Source organism: Mus caroli, chromosome 6, assembly GCF_900094665.2.
Source record: "Mus caroli chromosome 6, CAROLI_EIJ_v1.1, whole genome shotgun sequence".
In the NCBI taxonomy this organism is placed as follows: Eukaryota; Metazoa; Chordata; class Mammalia; order Rodentia; family Muridae; genus Mus; species Mus caroli.
The window spans coordinates 12,022,376-12,043,536 of record NC_034575.1 but is presented as its reverse complement, the minus strand read 5'-3'; positions in this window follow the sequence as shown (position 1 = coordinate 12,043,536).

The window sequence follows — 21,161 nt, the reverse complement described above, 5'->3', positions numbered from 1 at the left end:
ATAACCTCTATACTAACCCCACTCCATCATAACCTCTATACTAACCCCACTCCATCATAACCTCTATACTAACCCCACTCCATCATAACCTCTATGCTCAAAAGTGGTTGACTGACAAAAACAGAATCCATGGTTTTGTATATCTGCTTTTTGTTTCTAGTATATTTTGTGTTTTGTTTGTTTTAGGAGGTAGTTTTGTGGGGTTTTTTTGCCCTGAGAGAAAGAAAATATGAAAGTGAGTGGGTGGATAGAGAGGTATGGATGTTCTGGTAAGTGTTTGTAAGGGGAAGAAAGATGTCATGAAAATATATTGTTTGAAAAAATTAAATAAAATAATTTAAAAATCATTTTAGTTTCAATTTTTTCAAATTATAATCTTTTATCACTTAATAATAGAAGATAAGAAGCATTTTAAGCACATAAAAGATGACATTTTGATGGAATTCAGTTGAGTTAATAATTTTATCAAATAATATATTTCTTTTAAAAATACTATTAAATAAAATATCACACAAATTGGACAGAATAGAAAGAAAAATGTCATCTTAAATCATCTGTCCCACCTTGTAGGTGACTGTGTATAATTCTACAATTATATAAAAGTGTTGATATACTTGAAATTTGTGAAATATGGAAAGAGTAAATTTATCAATACATTATGACAATTATCTTATGACAGATATTCATGCAATTTCTATGGATCAAAAAGGTACCTGTATAAATAATGTTAAATGCTGAAGCAGGAAATTTGTAAAAGAAAAAGATAGAAATAATACCCCTAAATTAATTATATTCTTCACAGCAATTCCCTTGAGAAAGCTTATTCATAGCAATCAGTAATTTTCAACTGAGTTGTACATGTATGTTCCAATGATACTGCCACTATTTGAAACAAGCTTGGAAGATGTCTTTGTTTTGTAAGAGTCATTCCAAAGATTTCTAGAAAAATTGTTCTCATTTTAAGCACAATCATACATACTCACCATGACCAAACTTTTTCCAGGCTTGAGGCTGTTAAGATAAAACTGAATTGGTTCAGGTCAGATCCCGAAGAGAATGTTGATATGCCATTTTGTACAGTGGTTTTGAAATACGAGCTAATCTTCCAAAAAAGGTTTCTTAAAGAAGGATAAAATTACTTTTTTTCATTGTATAAATACTGATATACTTCCATCAAAGATCCCAACACTATTTGCAAAATATAACACTATATCTCTATCTATCTATCTATCTATCTATCTATCTATCTATCTATCTATCTATCTATCTATCTATCTGTATGATATATTCCTGTAGGGGTAATGTAGGAATAATTGTAAATATCTTTGTTAGTTTGACTATTTTACAGGTAAAGTCTAGTTTGCTATCTCTGATACTTGTCTTAATACTTTATTTAGATATTAATAAAAGAATTTTTAGCAAACATTTGAATATTAAACATAAAACAAAATTCCATTTGAAGACTAAAATATTGAGAAATGCTTGCCCGCGGTCTTGAGAAGATCATATGCCCCAGTATAAGGAAATGCTAGGGCCAGGAAGCGGGAATGGGTAGGTTGGGAAGCAGGGTGGGGGGAGGTTATAAGGGACTTTCAGGATAGCATTTGAAATGTAAATGAAGAAAATATCTAATAAAATGAAAAAACAAAAATTGAATTGTTAGTTACTATGAATTGATATTAAATGTGCATTTAACAAACTATAACACTGTACCCCATAAATACATATAATTTTTCTCTGCCAATATAAAGAAAAGTGTTGTTAGAAAAAAATTTCATTGGAAAATAATAGTCAGAGTTTATTGAAAAATATAAACTTCTGAATTAAAAAATGAGTTTATATAGCTGGAGAAACAGAAAGTGAACTTTTAAGGAAATGTCATTGATAGATAATAAAAGAAGAAAGAAAATTTTGCATCTTGTTTCTTCCATTTTAGAGACTAGATTCTTCAGACCTAGAAGATATAGAGTAATTTCAGAGTCAACAGGCTCCCAGAGGTTCACAATATCAAAAAATATGATCCACTTGGACCACAAGAACTGTAAACAATTCACTTTAGACACTTTCAAAACACAAATGCAAGAACAAGATTTCCAGGCTTATATATAATGAGTTATCTGAAGATAGAGATGTGCTTGATGCTTGGAATATATTAATATATTTAACAAATATGACAGCTAGCATAAAATATCAAGGAATCAAGTACTGACTCGAGATTTTCGTAAGTACTGTCCTTTAACTTACAGCTGTCACTCATCTTCTACCTGGACAGTCTGAGCTGACAGTTTTGCCACTAGACTTCTGTTCTTCAGTGCATTCTGAAGTGAGCAGAAGTAAGATGTCTTTTCTTTTAATGGAATCCTGAGTCTAAACTTCTCCAGTTTCTAATGACATTCAGCAACTCCTCTCAGAACAAGTAAATATGAGCGGGTCTTATTTATAAAATAGAGATTCTGGAAATATTCTAATTATCTCTCAAACTGTCCTACTTACAAATTTTTTCCCTTTTCCTTTTCCTGTAGCCAACTTTTAATTGACTGGGAGCAGCAGCCACAACTCCGGGCCAATAGAAAAGAGCAGTGGAACTAAGTGGGAAACGACAACATGCCATCTAAGGAGTGTAAGGATGGGAAGCCCAGTCCATGCTCACTTGAAAGTTACAGCAAAGGGCTGGAGAGATGGCTCAGCCGTTAAAGGCTAGGCTCACAACCAAAATATAAGAGAGTTACAGCAAAGACTAAGCTCAACTATGTCAAGTGGGTAGCATGGTTGAATGCATTTTCTGGACTGAATTCCTTCCTACAATTTCCTTTTCGGTATTGATCTTTTTCCTTTTGTGTCTCTTTCTTCTTTCATGCCCATATATGACATGGATTTTCCAGACCAAACCTGCCTGAAGAAATATCTTTGAGATCATGCAAGTGAAATCTGTCAAGGATGCATGCTTTTCTTTAGAAGAATCTCAGGAATGCAAATGCATTCTCAACTTTCTTCCCCTCTGTGTGCTTTAACAACATGTAAGGTCCTATCTTATCAACCAAAGTCCCAAGCCCTACCACCTGCTTACCTGGTTGAAAGTCCACATTTCATCCTTTGATAAAGTCTAGATTCTCATCCCATTCCATATAAAATAATATGCTATTAAACAACAACAAAGCTTCTTCTATTTTGGGTAATTTGAAGACGAGATAGTACATGCATGTCTTTTTTTTGGTTTTTTTGTTTTTTTGTTTTGGTTTTGGTTTTTTGTTTTTTTTTGGTTTTTTTTTTTTTTGGTTTTTTGGTTTTTTTGTTTTTTTGAGACAGGGTTTCTCTGTATAGCCCTGGCTGTCCTGGAACTCACTCTGTAGACCAGTCTTGAAGTAATGTTTTGTGCAGTGTGTAAAGATTCTCCTTGTACTATCCAAATGCTGATTTCAGAACTTGCAGAGATCTGATTACAGGCCAGAGTTTGTTATTGTTAAGCATCTACTGCCTTAGTATTTTATAAACATTGTTCTCTATTATTTTCTAACTGGTTAAAATAAAAAAAGTCTAAAATTTATTATAAAATAATAAATTTATTCTGTTATAATTATAAAATAAATAAACAGAAGAGTAAGGTGGGACTTCTGAGGAGAGAGAGAGAGGGGGAGAGAGAGAGAGGGGGGAGAGGTAGAGGTAGAGGGAGAGGGAGAGGTAGAGGTAGAGGAAGAGGNGGGAGGGAGGGAGGGAGGGAGGGAGAGAGGGAGAGAGAGAGAGAGAGAGAGAGAGAGAGAGAGAGAGAGAGAGAGAGAGAGAGACTGACTCTCAGTAAGGCAGAGAAGATTTAGTCAGCCAGACATGGAGGAATATGCATTCTGGGAAGGAAGGAGGGGTAAATAACAAGACTTGTGGCAGAATTTAGATTACTATAAATGAGATAACTGAGTTAAAAGCTAGTGGGAAACGATGCCTAACTATAAAACCAAAAGCTTATAAATAAATATAGTCTCCATGTAATGTTTCAGGAATTGGTAGAGGCTTAGACAGGCTTGTGTTTATATGCATGGGATCACACTTAGTACAGGATCAGTATCTCCTCATTGAGCTTATGGATGCAGTCAGTGAAAAAGAAACAAGTCCAATACCCTCACACTAAAATAAAATGCAAATGTTAATTATTCCTTCTATTGATGATATTTTTTAGACACACAGGTTTGTTTCAAACCAACATCCAATAGCTTGTAATTCTGACCACACATATTTAACTTAATGTTTCAATTTCTTAAATTTCTCATGCAACATGATCTCCACAAGCATAGCAAATTCAGATTCTCAGTCTCACTCATATCCTCTCTTCTGAACACTGAGCATCCTTGGATTGCTTCTTCTGGAATATGGTTTCCATTTCAGCCGGAGGTCCCTGTAGAGTATTCAAGGAAGCATGTTGGTTTTAAAGAAGAAGTCTCAAAATTTAATCTCAATTCTTGTCCATTTAGATGTTTTGTTGTTGTTGTTGTTGTTTTGTTTCTGTTTTTTAATGATGTTTATATAATAGGCTTTGTGTATCACGTGCCTAAATACTTGATTTCCCACTTGGAGCAAGTTGAGCATAAGTAGTATCGAGCCTTTTCAAGCAATGGGTAAATACAAGATTCAGAGTCCCAGTTTGTTGGTGACCCCTTCAGTAAATCATGTCTTACAGTTCATATTTTCTTTGTGAATTAATTAGACATGATCATTAGATCATTTTTCCATGAAAGAAATAGATTAGAGTTTCTTCACGTAATTGGCAAAGCAGTGTCTCACAACCAGGTACCTCCCATTAAAGTGCTGGAGTCACTCTTTCCTACTGACTTTCTTATTTTTTATTCTTGAAATGAAGTGTTACTATTTTGTCTACATTGGCTTGTGGGCTGCCGGTGCACCAAGGCTTGAGTATGAGGACTAAGGACAATGTGGGAGCACCGGACAGTCTTCATGAGTGAGTGACTGCATTGCTATGAATGCTGAGGGGCTTGTCCTGGAGCCCCTGAGGATTTCCTTGTCTCCCCACACTGTCACCTATGCCTCCACCATCTCCTCTACTATATCCATCCTGACATGGACTTGGAGGGCCCCAACTCAATCCTCATAACTGCATAGCATAAAAGTCAAATGTATTAGTGTATATAAAACCCCTATCATATCAGTGTAAGAACATTACAGAGTGTTGTTTAAGAAGTTCAAAATGTAGTCAAAGAGATTCTATTTTGGAAGTAAGCTTTGAAAAACCATCTTCACAAGACTTTAAGGAGCCTTGGATCGTTGTATTTATGATTTCCTTAATTACAGCTGGGCATGGTCAGATTAATACTGAAAATTAAATTAATACACCGATAATATTTGTTCATGGATTTTAACTTAAAAAATACTTAAATCCTTCCAGTTTGTTTTATATTTGGGGTTATGCCCCTTGGAAAATGTTTTAATTACACACAATAGTAGATTTTCTTCTGCCTTTTAACTAATTTATTAATTAATTTGCTGATTAACTTGTTATTTTATTAAATTATTACAATCTGGCTTACCTTTTATTATGATATATAATCCATTTACATATGTATATATGTGTATACACATATGTATATATGTATGTGTTTGTGTGTGTATATATATGTGTATGTGTGTATATACATATATATATGCATATACTGTCAGTCTGTACATACTATACTCATACTATACATGCCAGCTCCATCAACTTATATTTAGTTGTGGCATCTGCAACATGTTTTATATGCTTTTGTCCAACATATAATATGATATTTTGCAAATATTTGAAAGTCATCACATTTGCAAATTTTGCAGACCCAGGTACTGTAATGATATGCTATGTACTACATGGTATAACAATTAATTTTCCTTTTAAAAAATTATTTAGGATAAGTAAAAGTACTTGTGAATGATAATATACCCTCAGATTTGTATCACAAACCTTGAACCGCTCCACAGCTTGGAGCTTTAGCAATTATTAGATCACAGTCACATAGTGTCAGGACTAAATGTCTTACATCCTTGCTGCAAGAGAGGAAGATTACAATACACTTGAACAAGAAGGCACTAACTTTGCATTATTTTCCATTCTTCCTCCTGTCTTTGTCAGGAGAAGGGATCCATGCTGTGCTATTCTCTATTGTGGTTGCCACCTTTGTCATGGGAATGAGACACCAGACTCAGAATGTTTCCTGTGAGATATAATAGCATGCTTTCCTACACTCACCTCTCTCAAGATGTTGTATTTAGCTGGGTTGCAGCCTCTGAATCCCTAAGGGCATCAGCATGACATTCACCTAAGGTGTCCTTTTTGCCTGTATTCTCTTACCAGAGTTTGATCTCTTGGTCAGTTTTGAGGTCCTTCTCTTGCTAAAACACACCCCATCATACTTCTCTCCCAAGCTGTTATTTTGGTCAACCTAATGAATATTGAAAACTGTTGGCAAAAAAAAAAATGTATATCACTTTAATTATTTTAAGAATGAACTACTTATACATATTTGTATTTTCTGGTTGTAAATAAGAGCATTTTCAACATATGAAGCAGGATACAACAGGGACACTTACAGAGTGTTTATATTTTATTCAGACATTTGTACACTTTAGTTTTGTTTAGAACAGGAGAATGTTTCTAAATGATATTGCCTTCCATTCAGGTTAAGATGTAAGTATTGCATTATATTTTCAGATTGTGAGGTCCTACTATATAAAATAAAACCTGGAAAGAAGCCATTTAGTATTTACATATGTCGGGACATATAAACCAATGTCATAAACATCTTTATATAGGTGAATATTGTACCATAAATGCAGGATTTCATCACCATGTAAAAAAGAGAAGACATATTAAACATGGGGAGGCATATAGAAATCTGTTAGTACAGATGTGAGGAATCATCAGTATAACCCATAACTCATCTTCTTGTACCATTTGTGCCTGGAATTTTATTTTAAAATTTTTAATTAAAATGTGATTACACCCCTTTCCTACTTCCCTTTCCTCCTGCAATCACTCTGAAGTTCCCCTCTTTCAAATTTGTGCCCTCTACGACTTGATTGTTATTGTTAGATAATATGAATATTATTTCAGGGATGACCACTTAGTATTGGATGGCCAATTAGGGGACTCATCCTGGTGAAGATAATTTTTCCTCTCTCAGCAGTCACTAGTTGTTTGACATTTTTGTCTAGCAGTGGGGTTTCTAGCTCTAACGTATCTACTGGGATTCTTAATATTGTCATTGTTTATGTCCTGCTAAGACAGCTATATTGTTGAGGTATTATCACTGTACTTTCCCTTTCATATCCAGAAGATTCTCACAGCCAACTTCCTGTCTAACTCCACTTCTGCAGTATATTCAGAGATATATAATTCCTTCAGTGTCATGTACAGGACAAGTTTAGCTCACATGCACAAATGAACATCAGGTTCTTCTTTATAACCAAGATAGACATGTTTCTTTGTGTTTCCTTTCATGGGTATGGGACAATCCTAGATTGAAATCACATAGATTACCAAATAGACATAGGAGACAAGCTCTTCACATTTAAAGTCTCAATAAGTTTAATGCAGGTCCTCACTGGGCTTCTTCACAGAGAAGTGAGAACAGGGAAGCAGATTACTTACAAGGTGTATGCTTTTTATTTTTTTTTAAACTGTATATTTTGTTTATTTACATTTCAAAGTTATACCCTTTCCCAGTTTTCTCTCCTGAAATTCCATATTCCATCCTCCTTCCCCTGCTTTTGAGAGGGTGCTCCCCCTACCCTCCCACCCAGTGCTGCCTCCTACCCTGGCATTCCCCTACACTGAGGCATCGAGCCTTCACAGGACCAAGGCCCTCCCCTCCCATTGATGCCACATAAGGCATCCTCTACTACATATGCAGCTGGAGCCATGGGTCCTTCCAGGTGTACTCTTTGGTTACCTGTCTAGTCCTTGGGAGCTCTGGGGGTGTGGGGGGGTTGGTTGGTTGGTTGGTTGGTTGGTTGATATTGTTATTCTTCCTATGGAGTTTCAAACCCCTTCAGCTGCTTCAGTCTTTTAACTCATCCATTGGGGACCCTCTGCTCAGTCCAATGGTTGGCTGTGAACATCTTCCTCTGTATTTGTCAGTCTCTGGCAGATGCTCTCAGGAGACAGCTATATCAGGCTCCTATCAGCAAGCACTTCTTGGCATCTGCAATAGTGTCTGGGTTTGGTGTTTATATATGAGATGGATCCCCAGGTGGGGCAGTCTCTAGGTGGCCTTTCCTTCAGTTTCTACTCCATACTTTGTCTCTGTATTTTTTCCCTTGAGTATGTTGTTCCCCCTTCTAAGAAGGACTGAAGCATCCATACTTTGGTGTTTCTTCTTCTTGAACTTTTGTGGTCTGTGAATTGTATCTTGGGTATTCTGAGGTTTGGGGCTAATAGCCACTTATCAGTGAGTATATACCATGTGTGTTCTTTTGAGATTAGGTTACCTCACTCAGGATGATTCATTTTTCTATCACTGTGATAAAAGGCAACTTGATAAAGAGACAGCTTAGTAGAACTTTCAATTCTGCAGGGATAGGATTCCATTACAGTAGGGAGATAGCAAGTAACCCAGAGGTGTGTTGATAAGAGCAGCAAGCTTAGAGACCATATCCCCATTGCCAAATACCAAGCACAAACTGGAATTAGAACAGGCTATATACCTCTAGTGACCCACTTCCTTCATCAATGCTGAATGTGCTAAACCTTCCTATACAGCACCATCAAATGGAGGCCAAGTTTTCGAATGCCTGACCCTACAAGGGACATTTCTCAATTAAACCACCATAGGCAGTTTTGTTCATTATTATTGTTGTTGTTGTTGTTGTTGTGTAAATCCCTCAAGACTGACTACCTCTGTTCTTCTCCATATCATCACTGAATCAATCCCATTAAACATCTGTATATGTGTGGCTCTACATATTCAATGTGTGTAAACAGTTATTTTTTAAGTTTTCATTACTAGATATGGTAGAAAATTTCCCATTTTGATTTCTATTAGTTCTTTAGGCAGTGGTGATGAAGATTTGAGATGTAATATGTTTGTGTCTTAGAATTAAGTATTAGAAACATCATGCTCAGGCAACAAAGTTTTCTGATTGTATCTGACTAGTTGTGAAGTTACCCACTAAAGAAGTTATTTCTTTTCTTTTTTTTCTTTTTCTTTTTTCTTTTTTTGAGTTTTTCAAGATAGGGTTTCTCTGTATAGCCCTGGCTGTCCTGGAACTCACTCTGTAGACCAAGCTGGCCTTGAATTCAGAGATCCGCCTGCCTCTGCCTCCCGAGTGCTGGGATTAAAGGCATGGGCCACCACTGCCAGGCAAGAAGTTATTTCTTATATTCTGTCAGTCAACAGAAGTAGCCTCCCTCAGCCTTGAAGCAGGCTGATTCAGACTTTACTGCCACTGAATATGAGATCACTTGGGGTGTAGCCTTCCAATTTAGATCCAATTTAGATATTTAGGCTATATTGTTATGTCAACTACCACTGCTCTTCTCTGAGACTCTGCTAGCTGCTGAGAGACCCTTGAGACATTCTGAAGACACATCCTATCCTACAGGCTGGCTCCAGGCCCCAAGAATGGATTAGTGGGGGATGGGCCTCTCCCCCTTTATAAGCACATTCTCTTAGTAAACTCGTGGGCCTTGATCAGAGAAAACTTGTCTTGGCTTCATTCTTTTCTCACTGTCTAGTCTCTCTCTCTTTCAGCCCCAGCCTGCCTTCCAGGAATACCCTATTCATGTAGGTCACGGGCTGGCCTACTACAACAAACAGAGTAAGGCAGTCCTTAAGTCTAGCATAATAGATAGAACATAGTAGGTAGAAGAGCTGCTCTGCCAAGAGCCATTTCAGATGAGTTGAGAAGCCTTGTCTCCTGGAGGCCTCAGCCTCTAGGCATGTTCTCATGGTTTACAAGCCTTGAAGATCAGGGTCAGAGTTTCTTACACTGTAGGGCAGTTAGCGTTTCCTGGAGAACATGTACCTAGGAGTAGCTGAAAAAGATAGTTCATGGTGTTACAGAGCTACTCAAAGGCGGAAAAAAATCTTACTACATTCTTCTCAAGGACAATAGGACCGGCTAACCAGGTACTTCATTATCTCAGGAACAATTTCAAATTATTCTTTCAACAACAGGAAAGATCACAAGAAGCTAATTTGCCTTTTATGATGACCCAACTAAAGGAGACCATTGGTACAATTTTCCTTGGAACAAAGTTATCTGATTGTAATTTGGACATACATCTGTATGGTATTGGACAGATATCTATTACTCATGACTGTAGGAAATGATTTTCTTTCCCCTGCAATTCCACTTCCTAGATGAGCACTTTATACAAAGGGGTGACCAAATTAGTAGACATGTTATAAAAGGCCTAAAACCAGAAGACACTAATTATCATGGTACATCCCATAAGCACATTACCCACAAACATCAGAAATATACATATATATTTTTGTGTGTGAATATATATATACATATACATATATAGATATATATATACACACACACATTTTATTATACACACACACATACACACACACAATGCAATCATAGGGTTTTGGTCTGCACTAATAATTAACCATAATTCTGTATTGTATTTTTTGTCAAGTGACAAAAAAATCATTAGATTTAGTTTTCTTGCCTTTGCTTAGTTCTATGCATCTCATTATGGCAGAATAACTCTATCTGGGGACCAGTCAAACTTCAGAAGTTAAATAGTTCTATTGTTTAGATTAAGTAGGATGTGGTGATTTGAATATGTTGGGCCCATAAGGAGTGGTACTACTAGGAGGCTCTGTTGGAGGAGGTGTGTCACTGCGGGGTGGGGGTGGGGGTAGTCTTCTCCTGTTTGCCTTAGGAACAAGATGTAGAACTCTCAGCTCCTCCAGTACCATGCCTACCATGTTTCTCACCAAGATGATAATGGTCTGGACCATTAGTAAGCCAGCCCCAATTAAATTATAAGTGTTATTCTGGTCCTTGTATTTCTTTACAACAATTGAAACACTAAGACAGGGTCAATCTTCTGTTTTGAAACATACTTATCAGAATATTGTGATACATACAATAATCAAGATAATAGTTTATTGAGTAGCTTGTTGAGTAGTTTATTGAGAAGTTGAGAAGCCTATACCTGATAAGCAGTGACCTGCACCTGAGATTGGATTTAGGTCCCTTTCTCTGGGAAGATAAGCCTACATAGGTGTGAATGCTGATAGAAATTTACAGCTGGGTCAGTCAGATCCACCTGATACACAGCCAGTAGAAATGAGTTGTACACAGTCCCCTGGCCTCCATTGATTAGCTCTAGGCTCAACCTACCATCCCAAGGAGCTTTGTGGGACCCAAAGAATGACCTACTTTTCCATGGAAGCCTGTCAGGGCTCCAGGAACAATCAGCTTGGAACATTCTCCCACCAGACCCCTGACTTCTGATTTCCATTGTCTGGTTACAGGGTTCCCTCTGAATTCCTGAGGAGTCCTCCTGGTATCAAGATCATCCAGCCAATCAGAATTACACCCAACTTCTAAAAACAGACTCTAAAAGCCAGAAGGACCCATCTTGTAGATTCTAAGAAACCACAGATGACTACTATACATGCCAAAATTTTAATCACATAGATGTAAAAAAAAAAAAAAAAAGAAAAAGAAATTCCATGACAAAACCAAATCTTAACAATCCCTATCCACAAAGCCCTAAAGAATATACTAGAAGGAAAACCCTAACTGAAGGAGACTAACTACATCTAACAAATAAACAAACTAAAAAATAAATAACCCAACAGCAGCAAACCAAAGAAAGGGAAACACACACACTACTGCCACCAATATTAAAATAACGGGAATTAACAATCTCTAGTCATTAATATCTCTCAATATCAATGAACTAAATTCCCCCAATAAAATGACATAGGCTACCAGAGTGGATGAGTAAAGAGGACCCTTCATTCTGCTGCATACAAGAAACACACCTCAGCAATAAAGATAGGTATAACCTCAGAGTAAAGGACTGGAAAAGATCTCCATGCAAATGAACCAAAGAAGCAAGCTGGAGTAATCATTCTAATATCTAATAACATAGACTTTCAACAAAGTTATCCAAAAGAGATGGGGAAGAACAATTCATATTTATCACAGGAAAAGATCCACCAGTATGACTCTCAACTCTGAACACATATTCCCCAAATGCAAGGCTATTCACATTCATAAAAGAAATATGACTAAAGCTTAATCCACACATTAACTGAAGGAGACTAACTACATCCAACAAATAAACAAACCAGGAAATAAATAACCCAACACCAGCAAACCAAAGTAAGGGAACCCCACTCTTACAAATAGACAGGTCATAGAAACAAAAACTAAACAGAGATTATTAATCAAATAAACCAAACATAAATCTATAGAAAATTGCTGCCAAACACAAAAGAAAATACTTTCTTCTCAACACCTCATGGAACTGTCTCCAAAACTGACTATACAGTCATTCACAAAGCAAGCCTCAAAAAATACAAGACAGAAATGCTTTGCATCTTATCAGACCACCATGAATTAAAGTTGGACCTCAACAACTACAGAAACAGAAAGACTTCAAGCTCATGGAAACCTAAAAACTCTCTACTCAATGACCATTTGTTCAAAGAAGAAATAAAGAAGAAATTAAAGACTTTCTAGAATTCAATGAAAATGAAAGTAAAAACATAACCAAAATTATGTGACACAATAAAAGCAATGCTAAAAGAAAAGTCCATATCACTAAGTGCCTTCATAAAGAAACGGGAGATATCTCATTTTAGCAACTTAACACATGAAAGCTCTAGAACAAAAACAAAAACAAACAAACAAAAAACATCCAAGAGGAGTAGATGGCAGGACATAATCAAAACTCAGGGCTGAAATCAATTTAAGTTAGGAAAAAAAGAGAACAATTCAAAGAACTTAAAAAAAACAAGAGCTAGTACTTTGGAAAAAAAAAATCAACAGCATAGACAAACCCTTAGCCAAACTAACTAAAAGGCAGAGAGGCAATATTCAAATTAACAAAATCAGAAATAAAAATGTGGAGATAACAATAGACACTGAGGAAATCCAAAGAATCATTTAGTCTTCTTTGAAAAGCCTGTACTCTACAAAATTGAAAAACATTAATAGAATGAATGATTTTCTTTATATATTCCATGTACCAAAGTTAAATCAAGATCAGGTAAACAGGCCGGGCGTGGTGGCTCGGGCCTCTAATCCCAGCATTCGGGAGGCAGAGGCAGGCAGAGTTCTGAGTTCGAAGCCAGCCTGGTCTACAAAGTGAGTTCCAGGACAGCCAGGCCTATACAGAGAAACCCTGTCTCGAAAAACAAACAAACAAACAAGATCAGGTAAACAATCTAAACAGAAATATAACCCCTAATAAAGTAAAAGCAGTCAAGAAAAATCAACAACAACAACAAAACAACCAAAAACCAAAAAACCCAACCAAATAAAAAAGAACTGTGCCAAATGGTTTGAGTGCAGAAATCTACCAGACTTTTAAAGAAGAGCTAATATCAATAGTTCTCAAACTATTTCACAAAATAGAAACAGAAGGAACATTGCCCAACTCATTCTATTAGGCTATAGTCTACTTGATACCTAAACCACACAAAGAGCCAACAAAGAAAGAGGTTTCCAGATCAATTTCCCTTATCAACCGTGATATAAAACTACTCAATAAAAATACTAATAAAGTGACTCCAAGAGCACATGAAAAACATCACCCACCATGATCAAATAGGTTTTATCTCAGGGATGCAGGTATGGTTCAATATAGGGAAATTCCATCAATGTAATCATCAATATAAACAAACTGGTAAACAAAAACAAAAACATCTCATTAGATTCTGAAATAGCCTTTGACAAAAAACCAACATGTCTTCTTGTTAAAAGTCTTGGCGATATCAGAGATACAAGCTGTATACCTAAACATAATAAAGGCAGTATACAGCATGCAAATAGCTAATGCCTAATTAAATGGAGAGGAAATTAAAGCTATTCAACTAAAATGAGGGACAAGGCTGCCCACTCTCTCCATATCTATTCAGCATAAGTACTTGAAGTTCTAGCCAGAGCAATAAGACAACTAAAGGAAATCAAGAGGATATTCACTGGAAAGGAAAAAGTCAAAGTATTACTATTCACAGATGATTAAGAGTATACCAAATCAATTCCAAAAATTCTACCATAAAACTACAGCTGATAAACACCTTCAGCAAAGTGGCAGGATACAAAATTCACTAAAAAAAAAAAAAAAAAAAAAAAAAATTCCTTAGCCCTCCTTTATAGAAACGATAAATAGGCTGAGCAAGAAATCAGGGAAACAATACGCTTCACAATAGCCACAAATTATAAAACAAAACAAAACAAAACAAAACCCAAAAAAACAAAACCACGTGGTGTAACTTTAACAAAGCAAGTAAAAGACCTATATGACAAGAACGTTAAGTCTCTGAAGAAAGAAACTGAAGATGTCAGAAGATGGAAAGATCCCCCATGCTCGTGGATCATTAGAATTAGCATAGTAAAATTGCAAATCTTATCAAAAGCAATCTACAGAGTTAATGCAATTCTCATAAAAATCTTAACACAACTCTTTAGAGACTTGGAAGAACATCTCAGTTTCTTATGGGTTAGCCAAAACAATACAATGTCTGGAGGTATCACCATCACTGATATCAAGCTCTACTACAGAGCAATAATAATAAATATTGCATGGAATTGGTTTAAAGACAAACATGTTCATCAGTGGAATAGAACCAAAGACCCAGAAATAATCCTACATACCTATAGATAATTTTTTTTGACAAAGAAGCCAAAACCATAAATTGGAAAAAATCATCTTCAGCAAATTTTGCTGGTCTAACTGAATAGCTTCATATAAATGAATGCAAATAGGTCTATATTTATTACCCTGCACAAAATTAAAATACAACTGGATCAAAACTTTATCATTCAATGGAAGCCACTAAATCTAATAGAAGAGAAAGTAGGGAACAGCCTTAAATGCATCTGGCACAGGAGACAAGTTCTATTTATCTCAATTTTATTTTATTATTAGATCTTAGAAGCCTGTTGGTTTCTAATGAGAGGCAGAAGGAGGGTGAATCTGGATGGGAGAAGATATGAATAGACATTGAAAGAATGAGTGAGAAAGAAACTGTAGTCAATATATTATGTGAGGAAAAAAATCCATTTTCAATAAAAGGAATAAACACTTCTGGTATAGAAAAGGAAAAAAGTGACTTATTTTTCAAATACATTCCAAATAGCAGTTCTGTTCTCCTTGCTTTAATAAACATGCCTAGGTTTACTTAAAAATTGTCACCGTATTTTTACATATACATTTCTGCCACGGAAATATATATATTTAAATCTGAACATTATCTTAACAATGTATGTCAAAGGTAAAATATAAAGTTCTGAAATCAACTCACAAAGAAACAATTCATTTATCTCTAAATACTCAGCTATTAAAATGAAGACATCATGAATTTTGCAGACAAATGGACTGAACTAGAAAATAACTTGAGTGAGGTAATCAAAACTCATAAGGACATACATGGTGTGCACTCACTTATGAGTGGATATTAGCCATAAATTACAAGATACCCATGCTACCTTGCACAAACCCAAAGAAGCTAAATAACAAGGAAAGCTCAAGGAAGGACACTTACTTGAATCTCACTCAGAAGAATAAATAAAACTGTCATCAGATGTGGATGGAGGGAGGGAACTGGGTGGAAGAAATGATAAGAAGGGGAAGGTGGTGGCTTGGTGTTGGTGTTGGCAGGGATCAGATGTAGGGAAATCAGGAAAGAGAGGGCCAGGAACCAGGAGAGTAAAACGAAATCAGCCAGAGAGTTGAGGATTTTTACCATGTGCCAGAGACCAAGAAGTCTATGTGGGTGACCTTAGCTAAGATTCTTGCAGTGAGGATATGGAGCTTAAAGTGGCCATTTCCTGTGACCAGGCTGGGCTCCGAATGGAGGGATAAGTTCACTAATTTACACAATCTTTGATCCAAAAGATTTTTGTCCTTCCTGAAGAAAGTGCAGGGTCAAAGACAGAGCAGAGACTGAGGGAATGGCAAACTTGAGATCCATCCCCACCCCCAGGCAAAAACCAATCCTTAACACTATTAATGATACTCTGTTATGCTTGTAAACAGCATAACTGTTCTCTGAGAGGCTCTACCTAGCAGCTGACCACAATAGACACAAAGACTTATAAGTAAACGTTAGAAGGAGCTCCGGAAATGTTGTGGAAGAGTTGGAGGAAGGATTGAGGAACCCAGAGAGGATAGGGACTCTACAAGATCAACAGAGTCAAATAATTGGACCCTTGGGGGTTCCCAGACACCAAACTACCAACCAAAGAGCATACAAGGGCTGGACCTAACCCCCCCCTCTCTCTCTCTCTCTCTCTCTCTCTCTCTCTATATATATATATATATATATATATATATATATATATATATAGCAGATGTGTGGGTTGGTTTTCATGTGGGTCCCCCAACAACTAGAGCATGGGCATACCATCCATGACTCTGTTGCCTGTCTGTGAATTCTGATCCCCTAACTAGACTGTCTTCTCTGGCTTCAGTGGGAGAGGATATACCTTATATTTCAGTGACTTGAGGTACCAGGGTAGCTTGCTACCCAGGGGAGACCTCCTCTGTCTCAGAGGTGAAGTGGGCTAAGAGGGAGGGACCTGTAAGGAGAGGCCTGAGAGGAGAAAAGGTCTGAGATCAGGATGTAAAGTGAACAAATAATAATGGGAAAAAAGAGAAATTTACACTTTATGTTTTTCTTGCACTAAAGTGACCCATACCCAGTAGAACTATGTGTGTGTGTATGTGTGTGTGTGTGTGTGTGTAGTGTGATGTGTATGGAGAGATTCAACATCTGGTAGGCGATTGTGGGAAGCATGAGTATCTACTCTGCCAGTCTTGAACATTCTGGAATAAGAACGTTTATCTTTCATATGTATTCTTAGACATTGACGGGAATTTTTCTATTTTATAAATTTAACAGGCCATCTAAGTCTAATACCACTATTGTTGGTCAAGAATAGAGACTATAATTGTAAACAAACAAACAAAATAAAAAAAACTCCTTCAAAATATTTATTTAAAATTCTATTGAATATTCAACATCATATATGTCATAAAGCAGAGTAAACATTTATATTTTTTCTCTGGGGTCACCACAGCAAGTTTTTAAAAACAATGGTTTAGAAAAATCAAGAACTGTCTTATATATGTTATAGATGTTTCATGTCTGAAATTAAGGTATTGACGAGGCTATGCTCACCCCTAATATTATGCTAGCCGCCTTCAGATGAAGATGTATAACTGTGAGAAGGATCCTTTTTGTTTTTTATTTGGTTTGGTTTGGTTTGGTTTGCTTTGCTTTGTTTTTTGTTTTTTTGCACATTCTGGTGGTATAGCTATTCATAGATGTTCCTTAGATAGTTGTCACATTAATTAAACCTCTATTTCCTTTAAATGACATTCTCCTCTTGGTATGTGTTTAGATAAGGTCCAATCCTAATCCATGGTGACTGTCTCATGTCCTTTCATTTGGTTTGTCTGAAAACTTATTAAATTTTAAAACTGATTAAATTTTAAAACTTTCTCTAATTAATATATACTTACTGAGACCTAAATAGGGTTCTAGTCAAAGGTACCACCAATAGGTTTTTTTGTTTGTTTGTTTATTTTTTAGGGATACTCATCCTTCCATTGTACACCAAATAGTTCTTTATCACAATTTCTTTTCTTTTCTTTTCTTTTCTTTCTTTCTTTCTTTCTTTCTTTCTTTCTTTCTTTCTTTCTTTCTTTTTTTTTTTTTGGTCAATGGCTTGCTGTTATGTATTCACTCAAAAATATTTATCGAGTAGCTTCTATGTATTTCAAATAAGGTACCAAGGAAACAGAAATTGTCATTGACTTAGTGGTGCTTATATTTTAATGAGAGTAGACAGGAAATATTTAATAAAAGCAAAACAAATGTATGTGTTGTTAAATAGTGCTGCCTATTGAGGAAATTAGAGTAAAATTGAGAAGTAAAGAAATGTCAGTGTGTCAGAGTCTGCTGTGAGGGTTGTTAGTAGATGGGGATCTAAAGAGTCCCTGGCAACACAAAGGGAACTGTCTAAAAAACTTGTACTGAGAAAGAACTGAGTTATGTTTTTTGTTTGTTTGTTTGTTTGTTTGTTCTGTTGTGTTGTGTTTTTTTGTATTTTGTTTGGTTGTTTGTTTGGTTGGTTTTTTGAGACAGGGTTTCTCTGTATAGCCCTGGCTGTCCTGGATCTCACTCTGTACACCAGGCTGGCTTCAAACTCAGAAATCCGCCTGCCTCTGCCTCCCAAGTGCTGGGATTAAAGGCACGCACCACCACGTCCAATCTGAGTTATGTTTTTAAAGAACCATCATATTTTGTGACAACAACCTTGAAGATAACATTGGGGGGGAAACTATAATAATGATTTTGAACCACCTAGTGGTTGAAATACTGTGAAATGCTAGCATTCTGTTGACCTTTCTCAGTGAAAGGGTGACTATGAGGTATTGTACACATTCAACTCACTATGACTTCTTAACTAAAGTAGCAAGAGTATAGAAATTGAAGACCTGTGTGCACGGGGATGTATATATTTATATGTGACAGAGAGAGACCTAAAACATTCAAACTTTTGATTTTGGCATACTAACTCAAAACTAGTACTAGACATGCAAATGGAGAAATTAAATATGTTGCTGGATGTACAAATCTTGATTTCCAAAGATAGATAAGTACTAGAAATAAGTGTCCATCACAGCAAACTATAATATTAGAATCTATAAAACTAGATGAAAATAGTTCCCCAGTGGGTCATTTTATAAACTCTAATGCATGCCAAGTTATATCAAAGAGAGATATAATATCTAGAATGCTTAATGTTTTTACCTATGAATGATGTTTTATGAATGTATAGAACATTTAAGCTCTGTAGCTACTCACTAATATTGCTTGTATGGGGAATAAAGAATCTGCTTATGTGAAAAATTTCAAACATAATAACTGGCTTATTGGATCGTTTACTGATACATAACCAAAAGCATGCATAGGATTAGTGAGTGTTGATCTAACAATTGTGGCCAGCCTTGAATACTGACAGTCACCAAGTTTCTTCCCCTATGAATTTGAAGATGTAGGCTGGCAGGTTTCATTGACATTTTGAGTGAGTGTCCAAGTGTAAATATGTACCGTGCTTTTCCCCATTCTTAAGTTACCAGTGTGATTCAAAGCAGTCTTCTTACTGCCCATTTTCACAATTACTTATCTTGTTTTCAACACTAAAGCCCTGGCTTATTCCCTTTTAGGTACATTTGAATGTTCGTTGTGATTTTCTTTATTAAGGCAACATTCTCAGTGACCTGCTTTATTAACACTGTCTCAATGAGAGAGATTATGAGTGCTAACATAGCACACACAGGCCAAGGTGCTTTCTGGGGGGCAGGGGGATGGCGGGGAGGGGAGTAGAATGTCTTCAAAATGAGTATTTATTTTTCATCATAAATGAGTCAGACTATGGTAGGTTTATTTCACTGCTTAATATGGATAAATCCTAAGCATATTCTCAGGAGATCAATTGCTGTATGAGAAATAAAAAGTAAAATTTAAGAAGCTATGTCACATATTTACACCCAACTAATAGACAGAAGCTGCTGACCCCTGTGGTTGAATTAGGGGAAAATGGGAGGAAGCTGAGGAGCAGGGCAACCCTGTAGGAGAATCAGCTGTCTCAATTAACCTGGACTCCTCCAGATCTCTCAGACACTGAGTCACCAATCAGGCAGCATACACCAGCTGATATGAGGCCCCCAACACATATACAGCAGAGGATTGCTAAGTCTGGGTTCAGTCAGAGAAGATACACCTAACCTTCAAGAGAATAGAGGTCCCAGAGAATGGAGAGGTATGGTGGAGTGGGTGGGTATGGGTGGAGAAATTCTCGTGGAGACCAGAGAGTGAGGAAGAGGTATGGGATGGGGAAAAAGTCAGAGAGTAGACCTGGAGGAGGATAAAATCTGGAGTAGAAAAGAAAAAAAAAAAAAGAATTAAATAAAATTTAAAAAAGAAGCTATGTCACATTGATTACCTATCAAGAGTTGCTTGACTATCTTCACATTTTATTTTGCTTATAATGAACTTGTGATAGCTTTAATATCTGTCTCGTGGCAGGACTTTGGGAGGCTATACAGAGTACAGCAGATGGGACTTGCTTGAGAAAGTGACTCTCTAGGATGCATCCAGCCTCCTTCCAGTCTTCCTGCTGCAAGCCTCTTCTGTGACCAGCACTCCTCACCAAGATAGATTTTTCCTCAAAGTATGAGCCAAAAGAGATTAGCCTTCCCTTCAGTTGCTTACTGGTATGTATTTGATCACAGAAATGAGAAAATCAACTAATTTATGAGGAAAGGGATTAATTTTCTTTAAGTGAAAAAAAAATCCCTTGCATTCCATGTCTCAGTCTTTACATATTTTATCAGCAAATCACACAGTCACAAATGGAATTTAGTAATAGTTAACAAAATATAATTATCTAGTTCTTAGCTGTGACGTTATTTGGTATAACATTACCTATCAAATTTGGATTAAAGTAGAAAAAAAATCTCATCACATTAAAGAATTGTTTACATATTCATATCTTCTTCCTCCAGGCAAAGATGCCAGGCTTCCTTTATGCATGAGTCTAAGGATGAAACATGGGAGCAGAAGAATAGGATGATGTCTCACACACACACACACACACACACACACACACACACACACACACTACGAATGCAATGGAACAGAAAACTGAGATCATGTCTCCAACCCATGCAGTACTCATGCATCTTTTTTTTTTATTCTTAAACAGTTCTGCAAACAGCATCTTCAGAAATATTTTGGAAATTAATTATTCAGGATAACTATGAAGAAAACTTAAAAAGGGGAGTAGACGATTAATAAAGTAATCACATCGAAGTTTGTGCCTAAAAGATTTTCATAATTAAAGAACTCTAAATTTCACTGGTTGTCTTCCTCACCTAATGTTTAATAATTACTGGAATGATATCAGAAATA